This window comes from Mus pahari, chromosome 18 (assembly GCF_900095145.1).
Source record: "Mus pahari chromosome 18, PAHARI_EIJ_v1.1, whole genome shotgun sequence".
NCBI classification, from domain to species: Eukaryota; Metazoa; Chordata; class Mammalia; order Rodentia; family Muridae; genus Mus; species Mus pahari.
In genome coordinates this window covers 1021106-1038696 of record NC_034607.1, presented here as the reverse complement: position 1 = coordinate 1038696, position 17591 = coordinate 1021106, and the positions used below count along the sequence as shown (strand labels likewise).

The 17591-nt window shown below is 42.9% G+C and overlaps 1 pseudogene; it reads left to right on the top strand.

Annotated features, from left to right (window-relative positions):
* The first annotated feature begins 13531 nt into the window (after positions 1-13531).
* LOC110335983 lies at positions 13532-17205 on the top strand (annotated as a pseudogene).
* The last annotated feature ends 386 nt before the right edge of the window (positions 17206-17591 follow it).

The following is a 17591-nucleotide window of genomic DNA, read 5'->3' as shown; positions in this document are numbered from 1 at the left end:
CTGGCTGTCCTGGAACTCACTTTGTAGTCCAGGCTGGCCTTGAACTCAGAAATCTGCCTGCCTCTGCCTCCTGAGTGCTGGGATTAAAGGCGTGCCCACCACGCCCGGCTCTGGATAGGATTCTTACATACAGTTTGGGGGCGGGTCAGGGTCTGACAACAAGTACTTCCCATTGGCTTACTTTGAGAGCTTGGGGAAACCTTATCTGCATGTGGGAGGGACTGGAGTGCTGCTACCACATGACTGATGGCCACAGACCTCTCTATGGAGAGGGGGGGTGCTGTGGGAGGTTGGAGCTATGTGACAGGAGCCAGGGGCCAAGGAGTGTGGCAAAACCCCTACTGCTCCTGGCAGGGTTATCCCCTGCAGGGTCACCTGAGGGGTCACTGGGGTTTCAAGCCTGAGCTCATTCAGGAAGGAACCAGGCTGCTTATCACAGCCCAGCCCACCCCACACCTAACCTGGGTTCTGTGATTTGAACTCAAAGGTCCTCTGCAAGCACAATATGCACTATTAACTATTGCGCTATCTCTCCAGCCCTACAGGGAGATTTTACTTGGCTGTATCTACTCAGCATGTACCTACTCAGTAGGAAAAACTACAAGCTTTCAAGGGGGAAATAGGAAGGAAGCGAATGATACACTGTTTATATGTATATAAGCTGCTATCACAAATCTGCTCCTGACAGGCAAACAGATACTAGATGCCAGACAGTAGCAAGGAGATAGAAGGAAAGAATGAGTATTTTTCCCAGGATACAGACACTTGAGAAAAATACTCTCAATGCTGTATATACAAAGTAGGGAGATTTTTTTGGTAGGGTCTCACTATGTAGCCTAGACTGGCTTCTGGGGCTGCGGAGACATACGACAACACTAGTTGGCAGTTAGACTTGGACAAGGGTACAGACATACAGTTTATACAACTCACCACTGAGACAGGTGGTTTTGCTCTGTACCATCTTCATAAAAGTGTTCAAATCCAGTATTGGAAAAGTTGTGTGAATGTGGACAGAGAGGAACAACCCAATAAGTCATTCAGTTAGGAGTTAGGTCTTCACTGACTCTTCCTAAGAACTGAATATCGGCCCCTAGATATTTGTCCGTGTTGTGCTTCCAAAAATAAATGTATTTATGATGCTTTAAGAAACAGTGGCAGCTGAGGATGTGTTGGTGAATTTAACCCTGGAGGACTGGGCTCAACTAAATCATCCCCAGAAAAATCTCTTTAAAGTTGTGATGCAAGAAACTGCATTCCTTGTGTAAGGTTGCCCATATTCCTAAACATAGTTACAAAACAAGTGGTTCTTGCTTATCAATTCTGTTTGAAGATTTGGACTATATATATATATGTGTGGGATAGTTTCATAAACAAATTTGACACTATTATGATTTTAATTTAAATCTTAATTTTTTGATAGTATTTCTTAATTCAGTGATTTTTCTCTATCTCCATGTTAGGACAAAAATGTGGAGAAAATGTCTTTGAAGACAAAACTTCCAGGCTAAGACAAAGGTAACTACTATTTGATGAGAAAGCAATATTCCTGAGGAAAGGTGGAGTAGAAGGAAATATTAAAACAGTGAGATTAAAAAAATTATTCCAACTTTTAGAAAATTTTCTTTAGAACCTCATATGGGTTGAGTGTTTTCATTCCAAAAATTAAAAATCTCCTAATTCTCTAATCTTGTAAATTCCTTAAGCACAAATATTATGCTGCAAGTGTCTCTCGCTCTCTCTCTCTCTCTGTGTGTGTGTGTGTGTGTGTGTGTGTGTGTGTGTGTGTGTGTGTGATGCCCAGGTTGTTCTTGAACTCAAAACCAAATTTGGCACGGAATTGCTGATCTGCATCTGACTGCCCGAGTGCCGAGACCACAGCCCTGTGCCCGTGCCTGCCTGTAAGGGATACTTCCTTTCTTTCTTTTAAAAATCCCTTTTTATTTGTTGTGAGAGAGTGGGCATGCAACAGAGTGTGTGGGGAGGTCACAACTTGTGGGAGACAGATTTCTCCTTCCACAGCGTGGGTTCTGGGGATCAAACTCAGGTCATCATGACAGCCAGAGGCTTTACCCACTGAGCCATCTCATCAGCTCCCCCAAAAGTGATACCTTCTAATGGTTCAATGTATACAAACTTCATTTTATGTAAAAGAAAAAATCATTAAAAATACTTGCTAGGGGCGATTGTTCGGTGGACAAAACAAGCATGAGGACTAGAGCTGGGATCCCTAGCATCCACAGAAAAAAGCTGCGAAGGCACAATGGCCTGCTTAGAATCCTATTGTTCTAGAGGTGGAGATAGGATTCCCAGGCCAAGTCAGCTATCTATACTAGCAGTGTCAGTAACAAACTGAATCCAGTAAATAAAATAAACAGATGTCTCAGTAAATAAAAAAAATATGAAGAGCAAAATGCACCAGATGTCTCTCTCTTTCAGATACACATACAGAGAGAGAGAGAGAGAGAGAGAGAGAGAGAGAGAGAGAGAGAGAGAGAGAGAGTTAGGATTGTTACTGCTGTGATGAAACACCATGGTGAAGAAACTTGGGGAGTTTAGGATTTATTTTGTTTATGTTCCACCTTAAGAAGACAGGACCAGAACTAAGTAGGGTATGAACCTGGAATCAGGAGCTGATGCAGAAACCATGAAGGAGTGCTCCTTACTGCCTTACTGTCTGTAGGTTACTCAGCCTGTCTTCTTATAGAACCCAGAAACGCCAGCCCAGGTGTCCCTCACCTCCATACGATGTGTTGAGCCCCTTGTAGAATTACTAATTAAGAAAATGCCCTACAGGTCTTGGGAACAAGCAAAACAAACTTATTCTTAGTACTATCATTTTGTTTTCAGACTCCATTCCCACAATAGGGAAAAACTAAATTCAAGGTCCCAGGCTGTAGGAGAGCTGGGGTCTTCCCAGTATCTGAAAAGCTTCTGTTGTTAGGAAAGAGCTGTCTGAGCCCAAACAACCTGTAAGGAGACAATCGTCTGAATCCAGCTCTCAAGGACAGCTTCTCTATACTGCTGGCAGGATCAAACTAAGTTTATGTTCCCAGATCCACGAGCTTACTCCTATCCTGATTGAAGCAAACTCTCTTACTCAACCCCTTATTTCAAAATATGATTGGGCAATGCTATAACCCACTCTCTTCTCCCCTTACTCTATGGATTTATCCTTTAAATATGCAGTACGATGTTCATTCAGAGCCACAGTTCAGCTCCTAAGTCTCTCCTTCAGCCCTGATTGATTGGTGAAGGCCTGATTACAATAACTCTTTGTTATCTGCATTGATCTGGTGTTTGACTTATGTTGGACCTAAGTGGACCACACAACACAGACTTTACTACAATCCAATCTTATGAAGACATTTTCTCAATTGAGGGTCCCTCCTCTCAGAAGACTATAGCTTGTGTCAAATTGACATAAACTAGCCATCATATAGGCCTTGAGTGTAAAGTGCTTGCCATATAAATAAATTTCATCTTTATACTTCAATTTTATCTCTAAACCGAGTCATTATTTATAGGCAAATACTTCAGAGTGCAAAATAATTTTGATCTCATGCTTTTTGGATGCTTTTTAATCTGTATATGAGACCCTGTCTCAGAAAAACAAAAATAAAGCCAGGCACAGCAGCACATGCCATCACTCAGAAAGCAGAGGCAGGTAGATGGATCACTGAGTTCCAGGCCACCGCAGCTACATAGGAATCCCTGTACCAAAACAAAACAAATACCAATAGTAGTTGTTAAACCAGTTTATACAAGAAGACAAACCTAAACATTTCCTAATCATGTTAAATTTATGTCTGATAAACTATAAAATCATTAATAATCCTATATAATTATGAGTCAATACAGAAGACAAGAGATGGAGAGACTCAGTTAACTGAAATAAAGTAGCACATGTGAAACACCTGTGTCTGGAGAACTGAGCTTTGCACCCTTGTCCCATGAGAGGCACATAACACCCAGTCCTAAACACTGTCCATGTGGGGTGTAGAGAGAGAACCTTCATGAATATCAACAATGTAATAACACATTTAGCAACTCTAAATCATGAACAGATTGTCATATGGAAAAATATATGTGTGTGTTCAATGTGGGAAAGAATTTTGTTATCCTGTTTTCTATAGAAGACATACACATATTCACAATGCAGAGAAACTTTATGTATATAAGTAATGAGGGAAAGCATGCAGGTATTGCAGTTTCTTCCAAATGCATGAAAGGATTTATGAGGGAGAGAAACTTTATATATGTAACCTCCACGCATGCCAGGTTTTGTCCAATATGTGAAAGAAATCACAATAAAGAGAAACCTTAAAAGTTGGTAAAATTGGAAGACATGGAAAATTCATACCAAAGTTAAGTCTTATGTAAGGAAAGAGAAAGTATTCCAGTCACTTTCGAGAGCAGGAAAGGACCCACTACGGATAAACCCTAGCGACAATGTGAGGAGACGACGTCTGGTCCCAGAACCATTCTAGCACACAGGGAATGAATGGTAGCGAGGACTAGTATCCATCTCGCAGGGAATCTGAGCTCAGTTCCAAGTACCCTGCATGGCGGCTCACAACCATTTGTAACTCCAGCTCCAGGGGGTCTAACACTCTCTTCTCCGTATGAGAGTACTGGCTTCCATATGCATACACAAACAGGAAAATGCACACATCCACATTATAAAGTCCTTTCATAAATATACTTCAAAGTTGTCTATTTCCCTCAAAGTAATCCTCTGTCATGATGCCTTTGAAGTGGCAAACACTAGCCGCAGCTCTTCACAACCCCTCTTGCTTTAAGGACCCTTATACAGCCAAGCCTAGAGATAGGTTTTTTTGTTGTTTTTGTTTTTGTTTTTGTTTTGTTTTGTTTTGTTTGAGACTGAGTCTCAAGACACCCTCTAACTGGCAGCTTTGTGACTGATGGTGAACTGATCCTATACATGCGTCTATGTGCACCCCCATAAACAAACAAACAAACAAACCATGATTTCTAAGTTGAACTTAAAAAGAATTATGGTCACCTGTTTTGTGACTGAGAGGCGCTCATCTTTTCCCATCTCTGCTGTCAAATGTCTTGTGTGACTGGCCAAAGTTATGCAGCCTGCTAATGATGTCAAAAGACAGAAAAAGTAGAAGCAAAGCTCTAGTAAATACTTCAGTGAATAGCCAGAGTAGGAGAAGAGGGCTGTAATTCTTTCTATAAGTTGAAAGGGCTTTATTAGTTGTATTAATTAGGGCCATTTGTGTAGGGTTCATATGTGAGGTGTTGGCAATGAGGCACCTCCACGGCCAGCTAAGGGGACTCATAGCTGGGGAATAAGTTAGTACACCTCAATTGGGCAGATCTAACACTATACTTACTTCCAAGCTATGAGAGTCCTTGCTACATAGCAGTTTCTCCTGGCCACGATGTTCTGGTCCATAGAGGCTTCTCCTCCTCTTCCTCCATCCTCTCTCCCCATCCTGTTCTCATCTTCTCTCTACCTGCCCCCAACTCTCAAACCTCCAGTACCACCTTTACTCTCCGCTGCCCAATGCCAAAGTGTAGCCTTTTATTGGCCAATTAGAATGGGGAGAAGGTTCACATGACATCACCTGAGTAGTGATGGACTGCTCGTTAGGAGCAACCCCTCTTGAGGAAGCAGTATTGTCATCAAATTACAAATAACATCAGGCCAACCCACTACACACAGACCTTTTTTTCTCCTTCAAAATCTGCTCCTGAAAAAAAAAAAAAAAAAAAAAAAAAAAAAAAAAAAAAAAAAACACCTGCCGCCACTGCCACTGCCGCTGCTGCTGCTTGGGGTCTACCTTTGCGGGCCCCACCCTGCCTCCAGGATGATACGTCTCCTTTGATCTCTTTGTGCTGAGAAATTGGTGTTCAGGTGTTTCCTGCACTGCTAGGGAACGTCCTAATCCCTGTATCTCCGATGTACTATGACCTGCCTCTGATGCTTCCACCTGCTTGTTCGTTTGTTCGTTTGTTATAGAGACAGTGTCTCATTATGTCGTCTTGGCTGATCTGAAGCTCAAAAAGATTTTACTGTCTCTGCCTCTTGAACACTGGAATTAAAGGCCTGCAAACCACATCTGGAATAAAAATAAAAATAAATAAAAGTAAAAAAGCTTTGATCTTCAACTGTTTTGTTACTATAAAAAGTTCAGGAGCCCAGGCTGGAATATAGAATTTGGGGTGACTCAAATCTGTGTTCTTGGGCCATAGTGACTCATATTTGGTCCCAGAATAAACTATTTCTACACGATTTTGATTTGAGAGCTGTGTTTTATGCACCAGTGTCCACCGTGTGGGATGACAGCTCAGCAGTTTAGAGAACGTCCTGTTCCTTCAGAAGACCTTAGTATGGAGCCCAGCACTCCTGTTCATAACTGCCGGTAACTCCAGCTCTAGGGAGTCTGACCCCTTCTCTGCTCTCTGAGGTCATCTGTACTCTCATGGCATGTGCACACATACACACATGTACAAAACATATAAATAAATCTGTAAAATGAAGTTGTCTTTGATGATCAGTTTTATTTCTGATTGCACCAGGTCTTTGATAACCATGCATGAAGTGGACAGAATGTTTGTTGTCTTGTCTTGTAAGATAGGATCTCACTGTGCAGACCTGGCTGTTCCAAAACTCACTGAGATCTCATCTCTGGACTCTAGTGCTGAAATTACAGGCATATGTCACTGAAACAGTTTTTAATATAAGTATTTGTTTGCTATACAGGCCTTTTCCCATGATGCATCTAATTTAACTTTTTTACTTTTTCTCCACTTCTCTTCAGCATCTAATTTTAATCATATACAAATTTAATATTGCATAGGCATAAGATGGCAAGTGGGGGGAGGTTATTAACTCAGAAAACACAATTGCCTTACTGCACATACACCTCAAACCTGCCAAAAGCTGAACTGGCTAACAATCCCTGGGCTAGCGCATGCTTCACGAAGTGTTTGACTATGAAAGAGTTCATACTAAAGAAAATTTAAAGTTTTACATTTTACTTTCTGTGTGTTGGCGTTTGCCTATATATGCTAGGTATGTTCCAGCTGCCTGTGGAGACCAGAAGGCAGTCAGATCTCCTGAAACTGGAGTTACAGCTGGTAGTCAGCCACTATATGGGTCAGAACCAAGCTTGGGTCCCGAGCAACAGCATTAATCTCATTAACAGATGAGCCGTCTCTCTGGTCCCAAGGGGTACTTGTTTATCTAGCTCAAACCAAATCCAGGCTGCTAAACTATATGCTTGCTTTCCTGACCACCACAGTAAAAACTCCACACTAGGAATTCTAAATAAATAATTCAAAATAAACAAAATCAAACAACAACAACAAACAAAAAAACAAAACAAAACAAAACCACCACCATCAACAAAACCCAGTTGGCTCAAACCCTACACAGCAGTTTGTATTTGTTTTGAGGAATTCCATTATTCCTCAGCCCGATTCCTCTATCTTGCCTCTGTTCTACAATCTCTTTGATTTCCAGCTTTGCCTCCCGGGATATAAGGCTGTCTCTATTTTTCTCCTCTCCCAGGCTCTCCTTCAAGATACAAGCATGGGCCCGGAATAGATACATAAATTCTCCTTTGTATTTTTGGTTCATGAACTTCTGTTGCCAGTGGTGGAAAGAATAAGCAACTCTTTCTCCACATCTCCCTGGACTTCTTCACCTTCCCTGTGGCGCCAAACAGGCTGAGCTCAAACTGAGAGAAAAGGAAAGAGAAACAAAGTGTTCAGAGCCTACTGAGTAGCCCAGCCTTTTGAGAGTAGGTGCCCAGACTTCTCTCTGCCATGAGTGCCAAGGTTCATAACCAAAATGGGAACGCTGACACTCTCTTGAACCATATGTGCCATGCTGCCACTGGGCACTTAAGTCCAAGGTCCTGGTTCCAGCTTCCTATTTTTCTAGTCTGAAGCCTCGCATGCTGCTAAGGCACTTACAACAGCTGCCTTGTGTAACTTGGTTTCTACTGGACTTGTTTGGCCAGCCAACTTGAATAGGAAGAGTGCTTTGTCTAGCTGCCTGGGGACTGTGACACACTACCAGAGGATCATTCTTCTTAGTTCTTCCTGATGTCCCCACCCACAGCTCACAGGCTTGTGAGATACTTCCTGGTCCCTCTTTGTTCTTTCATAGATCCAGCTCCATCAGCCCCAGACCCACAAAACGAACCTGGATAGAAAGAGATTCTTTTTTCCCTATGCCCTTTCAGCTGAAAAGAAGATAAAGAGGGAGAAGAAGGAGAAAAAAGAGAAGGAGGAGAATTGTTCAGGGAATGTGACGGTACCATCCCCAGTAGAGCATAAAAAACAGACCTGGTATCTCAGGCCTATGATCCTATAATCCCGCATTTAGGAAGGGGACATAGGATCTGGAACAGAACATGAAAGGATGCTGCTTAGTCACTTCCCTCTTCCTACCTGTACTGGCTAGTTTTGTGTCAACTCGACACAGCTGGAGTTATCACAGAGAAAGGAGCTTCAGTTGGGGAAATGCCTCCATGAGATCCAGCTGTAAGGCATTTTCTCAATTAGTGATCAAGGGGGGAGTTTCCTTTGTGGGTGGTGCCATCCCTGGGCTGGTAGTCTTGGGTTCTATAAGAGAGCAGGCTGAGCAAGCCAGGGGAAGCAAGCCAGTAAAGAACATCCCTCCATGGCCTCTGCATCAGCTCCTGCTTCCTGACCTGCTTGAGTTTCAGTCCTGACTTCCTTTGGTGATGAGCAGCAATGTGGAAATGTAAGCTGAATAAACTCTTTCCTCCCCAACTTGCTTCTTGGTCATGATGTTTGTGCAGGAATAGAAACCCTGACTAAGACACTACCTCTGGCCAGCTAGATCCCTTACATAAGCAAAGGCCAACAACACAGGGATGGTGCTTTGCACAAGGCTAGACCTCCACAACCAATTAGCAATCAAGAAAATCCTTCACAGACAAGCATATAGGCCAATCCAATAAGGCAGTTCCTCAGTTGAGGTCCACTGTCAAATTAACAACCAAGGGTAGCCATCACAGTATTGAAGGTCGGAGTGTTTCATTACTAATAGCAGGGTGAGCTCTCAGAATTGAATCTTCAGCCTGCACTGAGGACTGGTAGCCTCTTATTCTGTTTGTTGAGGCATGGTTTTACTCCACAGCTTTGACTAACAGCTCACTGTGAGTTGTCAGAAATAACTTAAGGTTCTAAAAGAAAGAGAGTACCACCACCCCCATCAAAGCGCCCAGAAAAGGCAGACTTCTCTCCTGCTCAAAGTGCACTCAGAAGGGCAGCCACAGCACAGGGCTTCATTTCTTCATTTATGTTATTTGTTTGGGTTTTATTCTAACTCAAGTGATGACCACACCCTTTCCACGTTAGACCTCACAATTGTAATGTAATTGGCTCGTCCCCACAGACAGTCGGTAGTTAGGAAGAGGAGGAGGAAGGGGAAAGGAGGTCATTGCTTCGAGCAGAAAAGGGGCACTGCCCCAGCAACCAGGTTCCTCTAGCACAGCAGAGGTCTTTTACTTAGTGGAGAGTTAATAAAAGTCTTCAAAGGTGAGGGAGACAAAAAGATTTGAGTCCCTTGTCCTAAACACAAGTTTTATGTATGCAGTAAAAAAGGCTCATGTTCAATTTTTATTTTCCTATGTAGCCCAGATAGGACTTTAACTTCTGACCCCTTACACCTTTGTACCTACGGCTATTTCTACTTACTGTGGTGTTTGGGAACAAACACAGAGCTTCGTTCATGATAAACCAGTACTATATCAAGTGTCAAAAATCACAGCTTTCATCTTAAACTAAAAAGGTAGTTCATTCTGGAGTCATTTTTTTCATGAACATGACCCAGGAAAACAGATTTAAGCTATCCTATAATCTGTGTGTTAACCTGGAAGCAGTTTCATAATTTTTTTTCTAGTTTTACCAAGCAAAAAAAGTCTTAAATCAACATGAGTTTAAAACGCATTGGGTAACCGCGAGATAGATAAAGCTTTATATCTACAGGCCCAAGGTTGTCTGAGCTTTGGGGCTGGTGGAAGCTAGTGGCCCATTAATAGGTTCTAAAAGGTCCCACCCTTCCCCAGGGCAGGTAACAGACTCTAGAGAAGGGGGCTCATCTCTCCAAGAAAATTGACAGTTAACGGTTGTGGGGAGAGGGCCTTTTGCTTTGATTTTTCCTTCTGTGGTGTGGTGGCCCATAAAGTTCCCATGTTTCTGTGAGTCACTAATTACTCTTTCACCACTGTAGTTGGTTCCGTATCAAGGGTGGGAAAAAAAAACATTTATTTAGCTCCTGAGAGAGTTGACACAATAGCGCCGCATTCAAGACAGGTAGGGCATCCATCCTCCTGTCTTTTGGATCTCGAAAGTTAGGTCCGGAATTTCAGGGGAGTCAGGATTTCGTGGGAAAAGAAGACATCCCCCTTCGCCTGGGAAATATTCTACTCCCAGCCAGTTCAGCTCTGCTTCTGCTGAGAGAGCTCCTGCGGTAAAGACTTGTAGGCTCTGGGAGCCAATAGGTGGGTCAGGAGACCCTGAGCCCCAGAAATTTTGAGTGTGGGGATTCCAGTCTCAGATCTGTGGTTCTTGGTGTGCCCAGTTCCAATCTCTCCTCTGGGCGGATTTAATTGCCCCGAATTTTCTTTTTCGTTTGTTTGTTTGTTTGTTTGTTTGTTTGTTTGTTTGTTTGTTTGTTTTTCAAGACAGGNTTTCTCTGTGTGGCCCTGGCTGTCCTGGAACTCACTCTGTAGACCAGGCTGGCCCTGAATTTTCTAATTCTTTGCAGCGGGGTCTCAAATCCGCTGAGATGTGTTTCCTTCTCTTCGGGATTGTGAATGCTTGGACATTTCAAATGAAAGGGGAGAGGTGTGGTCCTCTATGAAGCGTTACTGAGCTTTTGATATCAGGATTGATACCTCTGCCCGCTCCTGGAATTCAGATTCCTGGGCCCCCAACAGTATTGGCAGCAGAAGCAGGTACCATTTTATTAGGAGATGCTCTTTCAATGGAGAAAGCCGTGTGGAGCAGGGGCTGAGAAAGGGCAGCAGCTTAACTGGTTTGCATATTTGCATAGTGAGGGCTTTCTGTGCGTCCTGGACTGTGGACTTCTTTGAACACTTTAGCTAGTCGCATCTCCACCTAGGGGTATGCCTTTGAATATCGTGTACCACAGGTTACTTTCCAGCCAGCAATTGCAACAGTGGCAAGAGCTACTTTTAGGCATTTTGTTTTTAAGTTATTACTTTTAATTTAATTTAGCATGTGTGAGTATGTTGTCAGAATACAACTTTCAAGGGTTAGTGCTGTCTCTACAATGTGGGGCTCAGATACTGAACTCAGGTTGTCTGACTTGGCAATAACTCCTTTACCAAATGAGGCATCATATGTACAGACCTTTCCTGAGTGTTAAACTAATCCTACTTACAATATCAAGCTTCTCTGGTCTCTTAGCATCCTAATTCTCCATAAGTGTGTATTTTGATATTAAAATGACTAGCTAGTATGTTTTAGCCAACCTTGCCTGACGGTGGTGGATGAGGGTGGAGTCCAGTCTTCCTTTTTGGTGTCTGTCTCCAGGAGCCAATTACATTAAAATTGTGAGGTCTAACCTTTTTGTTTTTCACACAGTAAATCTGGAATCCTTGTCAGGTGCTCAGACTTTGTTCCTGTCCCACTGCCTCAGCATGACTGCTGCTGTGGTTTCAGAAACAAAAAAATATATATATTCATGTGTGTGTGAGTATGCCAAGCTATGTGAGCATTTGGGATACTCTGTACTCCCCTATCAAGTGACTCCTGGAGATAGAACAAAAATTAGATGATGTTACCCTCAGAGCCATCTCTCCAGGCCTTACATGTATACTTTAAATGGGTATTTGTAGTGAGGAATACTGTGGTAGGAATTAATTCTAAATTATTTACTAATTTTAAATTTTTATGTGTATGGGTTATTGCCTGCATGTTTGTCTGTATTAGTGCCTGAGGAGGTCAGAAAAGGGAGTTGGATCTCCTAGCACTGGAGTTATTCATGGTTATGAGTTACTATGTGGGTGCTAAAATCTAACCCAGGTCCTCTGGGAGAGCAGCTGGTGCTCATAACCATTGAGCCATATCTACAGCCCAGTGTGTGGGGACTTCTTACACTTGTAATCTCATCATATGTGAAGCTGAGGTAGGGGGATTGATTGCCTTGAGCTTGGCATCAGCCTGGGTTACAAGTGAACACCAGGCCAGTCACTGCAGGGTAAGGAAGGGAAAGAGGAGGATTACAAGTTAAAGGCCAGCCCTCCCTACATAGAGAATTTAACGCTATTCTATGCTGCATGAAATCATATGAATATATGTGTGTATGTATGTGTATACATATGCATATATATGTTTCATAAAACTAGCAAATAATATATTTACAAACACCTGTTTTATTGAAAATTTTTTTTAAACAGTAGATCCTGATTATCATTTCCCTCCCCCTACTCCTCCCAGCCCTTCCCCACTGCCCTCCCATCTATATCCACCTTTTTTCTATCTGTCCTTAGAAAACAAAGAGGCATCTAAGAGATAATAATAAAATAAAATAAAGTGCAATAAGATAAAACAAAGCCCATCCGACTAGGACAAAACAAACAAAAAGAAAGGAGGCAAGAAAAGGCACAAGAAACAAATATAGTTGTAGAGACGCAAGTGTTCACACACCCAGGAATCCCATAAGAACACAACACTAGAAGCCATAATGTATATGCAAAGGACCCAAAGGTTAAACGATACTTTAAAAAGAAAGGAAGGGAGGGAGGGACAGAGGGAGGAAAAAGAGAAAAAGAAAAAAAAAATGAGCGTAGGGATTTTGGGACACCTGCTTACTGATGCAGGATGCGGAGCTAGCGCGGGGGGGGGGGGGAGGGGGCATGTAAGACTCTGAGGAGCCTTAATTACCCAGGACCCTCTGAGTGAGCCACACAGAGCTGGGAATCAATGCAATAGCAAGAAGAATTTATTGTTCCAGTGCACTGGGGTTGTACCAGACCGAAAGGAGAGGAGGCAACCCCTGGGCTGCCCGGGTTGGTGAGTTTTTATACAGTTTTCAGGGGTAGAATAGAGCAATAGCCACTAGGCACAATGTGATTGGCAGAACAGTGTGACTTTAAAACTGGTTGGTCCTTAGGGGATGAGGTGGCAAGGACTTCCCTTGTCTGTAGGTCTGCCCTGTGGCTTTCCTGAGGAATGTAATCCAGGAAGGGAGAGGTGCCTGCATGCTCCATCGACCTCCTCTCCCTTCCAGGAAGGGAGGAGTCTTTATGCTCTGGGGTCTGGTGGAATTTTCCAAATGCCCTGAGCTGCCGCTCCCTCCCCACACCGCCCCCTGTCTGTCCCACCCAGTGGGTGCTTTGGGAGACTGAGGCCCAGAGCCAGGCCCCTGGGGGCAGAGGCTAGGGCGGTGGCCGTGGCAGGTAGCAGCAGTGCCTGTGGCTGCTCTGCTGGATCCAGGTGGTGTTCACCAGCTTGCAGGCCGAGCTGGTCCTGAAACACTTTTGGTATCCAGCTGTGCATAATGCCCATGAAAAACATTGGTGAACAAGCTGTGTATGCCTCATGGCTTATCATCTACCTTCTGCAATGTATGTGTGGCCATACTGAAAAACCATTTTTATATAGCCCATGAATCCTTCAAAAGAATCCCATGCCACTTATGCAGAGAAAGAAGTGCTAGAGAGAGGGCCAAGATGAGAAGGCCATTAGAAGTTCTAAGGCAAGCAGCCAAAGACCTTCCCATCTAAACCATGACTATGTCCAGCACAAGCCAATATTGTGATAGATGCCTAATGAATAAAACCAGACCACTGCCATCACTGTTCTATGATAAATGTATTTTGAAGTGGATCATCATTGCTTATGGGTGAACAATTGTATTAGATTTTCAAATTATAAAAATTTCCTCCTGTCTGTTTTTTAATTAACACATTTATTTAAATCCAAAATGTTGCCCCCATCCTCCTCCCGTTCACCTCTGAGAGGGTGCCACCTGGGGCAGGCATCCTCCATCTCTGGGGCGCCAAGTCTCTACAGGACTAGGGACATACTCTCCACTGGGGCTAGACAAGGCCAGTCCTCTGCTATATACATGCTGGGTGCTCTGGCTTAGTCTCCAGGACCTCCCAGGGGTCCAGATTAGTTGAGACTACTGTTCTTCCTATGGGATTGCCATCCTCTTCAATTCCCCTAACTCTTCTACAGGGATCCCCAACCTCAGTGCAATGGTTTGCTGTAAATATCTGTGTCTGTCTCAGTCAGCTGCTAGTAGAGCCTCTCAGAGAACAGGCATGCTAAGCTCTTGTCTGCAAGCACAACATAGCATCAGTAATGGTGTCAGGGTTTAGTGTCCTCCCATGGGATGAGTCCCAAGTGGGGCCTATCACTGGTCAGTCATTCCTTCGGTCTCTGCTCCATTTCTGACCCTGCACTTCTTCACTGGGAGCTCTAACTACTGAGGATGGGTTGTTCAGGCTCCACCTCCCCACTGTTGGGTGTTTTGGCTAAGGTCACCCATACCAAGTACTGGGTGCCTCTCACACAGCAGGTCTCATGCAATGGAATCAGATTTCTAAAGAAGCTGGGGTTTGAGTCTTTCAATGCAGCCCCTGGTATGAGTGCTTAGTTCAGAATCTGGTCTGGTTTAGAGTCTCTATTAGTGACCACTATAACCATAACCAGAGACATATTAGAGAGTTAACTAGACACTAGTCAATATTCTCAGCATTTAAAAATGGTCAATCTGAGAAACAAGAGACCACACTGCAATTATGAAGCAATCAGTTGTGATATGTCCAGAGCTTTAATTGATCTTATCCTACTCACATTTATACCTGGAGACCTCATTCCCATCCTGAAGAGACAGCATGCCTCTGTTAAAACCCTTTATTTCTTCCAGAGGCAAAGTTAATCTGAAAGAAAATTAACAATGTTTATTTATTCATGTAGGCAGCTAGTTATTAAAAGACTGTAAGTATTGATAAACCTGTAGTTATGTGTTCACATACTTATGGATATTTATTAATAACCCTGATATTTATGCATAAACCCATCTGTCTTCATTCTTTCCCACCAATGTCTCAAAGGAATTTGAAAAGAAGGCCCATTTTAGAGTAAAATTAGGTAGCACTGATTGGAAGATGTTTTACTAAAGTAGTGGTCTTAAAAGCACAAAGTTTTCTCATTGGTCTTTCCATGCATTGAGATTGATTGATTGGCTTGAAGGGTGAGCACTCAAAGGGTAAATCTTTCTAGGAAACGTGATTGTGTTAGATGCAGTGTTTTGTGTAACTATCAGTCTTAGTTTCTCTCCTTATCTCTGATACAAACAACTTAAGGGAGAAAGGGCCTCTGTGACCTTGTAGCTCTAATGCAGTGTCTATTTGGGTAAGGAAATCAGAGCAGCAGGAATTGAAATCAGCCGATCACTTGCCATTTATAACTGGAACGCATAGAGCAATAGATACATGCCAGTTCTCAACTATTGCCCTTTACTTTGTAGAAGTAAGCGTCCCTTGCCAGAAGAATGGTCCTTCCCACAGTTATGATGAATCTCCTCACATTTACAAAGCAAGATATAGAATCACCTAAGAATTCATCAGGTAACACGAGCCATTCCTTTGTCCACAGCTGAATGACTGTGACAACAGTCCCCATGTATGGAATAGAATGGCTGGGAATATTTTGTTCCAGTATGTGCTGTTGGAAAGGATCAAGATTTTTTTCTGAAACTTTTCTTCAAAGATCTATTCTTTTGTGACACTCATCCCAACCAGGAAGTGCCTTGTCTGCATGCACTGTCTAGCCTACTTTTTGGCTTATTTTCTAGCCCAGAGTATACAAAGATGACAGAGTAATTACATTTCTTAATCTGGGGAAGAGGAAGGCCACATATGATTCCTTCTTTTCTCTCTTTGTTGGGTCTTTGTATGGTTTAAGTATCAGACCAAATACCAAATATTTGCCCTATAAGGGATTTCATCCTTTTAAAAAATCAAATAAAAATGGTGTATTAGAAAATTTGGGTTCAGAAAATTCCATGACATGAATATACTTGAACAGACAAATCTGCGGCCTGAGTTACCCTCTTGAACTCTCAGTATGTGTGATTACCAGCAGATGTCCTGAGGGACTGTGTTAACAGACGAAAGAAACGGGTATGACTGTTTTATAGAGAGGTTGCCTCCAAATATGAGCAGTTCCACCACTTATCCTTGGCCAGAAATCTATAATGTCATGTTTGCTTGTGCATTTGTTGTTTGTTTGTATGCTTAAGTTTTTTTTCTTCAGATGCCAGAAATAGTTAGGGACACTGATTCATACTTTGGTTTCTTTCTGTTTTTCTTATCCTTCTCTATAAAAACCCAAGTAAGCATTACTTCCTGTAAGTACTATGTGAGGATGTAGCTTCCCAGTCAGATGCCTGGGGCAGAGAGATCATAAACCCTTCTGAGTGGAGCAGCTAGAACTGACTTACCAGCTCATTCCCTGTGCCTAGGTCCCACAGAGCCCTACTAGCCCATGAATAGCAATGCCAATGGTACACCTTTCCTGGAACCCACTCCATAATATACAGGAGCTCTGCTTGCTTCCATTCTCTTAAGTTTTATCTGCCACCTTTTAATAAAAAGTTTTTCTAAAACTCTCTAAAAAAAGTTTTCTCCTTTTCTTGGCTTACTCTCTGCTATATTGCCTTTTCGTTGCTGTGACAGGTTTATAGTATTTTATGAGATTTTGGACAAATGGTGTGCCTAATACTCAAGCCAAGTTCCACATTATGTTTTTATTCTTTGCTGCAGCTGTGTTCTCTTCCAGCTTCTCCTTTCTCTTTAGTTATCATTGTTGGCAGGTCGGCAAAAATAAATTTACAATAGAGGCATTCAGAAATCCAGTATTTAGACATGGAACAGAAAGAATGACTTTAGCTTGGATTTCAGGAAAAACCAAGTTTTTGGTGATGAGAAGTAGTCCTGGATGCTGCATCGTTTTCAAGTCAGAGATGGCTGTTCCTTTCCAGCTTGCATTGTTAACCAGGGTCCTAAACAACCATCCATCCCTGCAGGACTAAACCCAGCAGCCAAAACTCCTGAAAGTCATCCTCAGACCTGGATAGATAGCAGCTCAAACCCTGGAAAAGACAAAACTGGTATGAGCAATCCTGCACTAACTACAGAGAGCAAGACTTAATTCTGCAATCAAAATAAAACCGCTTTCGTAAAGTACCAAAGCTGTGGAAGCATTGTTGGCATTTTGTCTAGGTTCTGCTCCACAGTGCCTGACTCATTATAAAAGGGGCTGCTTGTCCCCTTCTCTTTTTTGTTTGTTTGTTTGTTTGTCAAGACAGGGTTTCTCTGTGTAGTCCTGGCTGTCCTGGAACTCAATCTGTAGACCAGGCTGGCCTCGAACTCAGAAATCCACCTGCCTCTGCCTCCCGAGTGCTGGGATTAAAGGCGTGCGCCACCACTGCCTGACCCTCTTGCTTTCTTGTTCTTGCTTCTTACCCTCTCTCCCCATCCCCCTCTCTCCTCTCTCTCTCTCTCTCTCTCTCTCTCTCTCTCTCTCTCTCTCTCTCT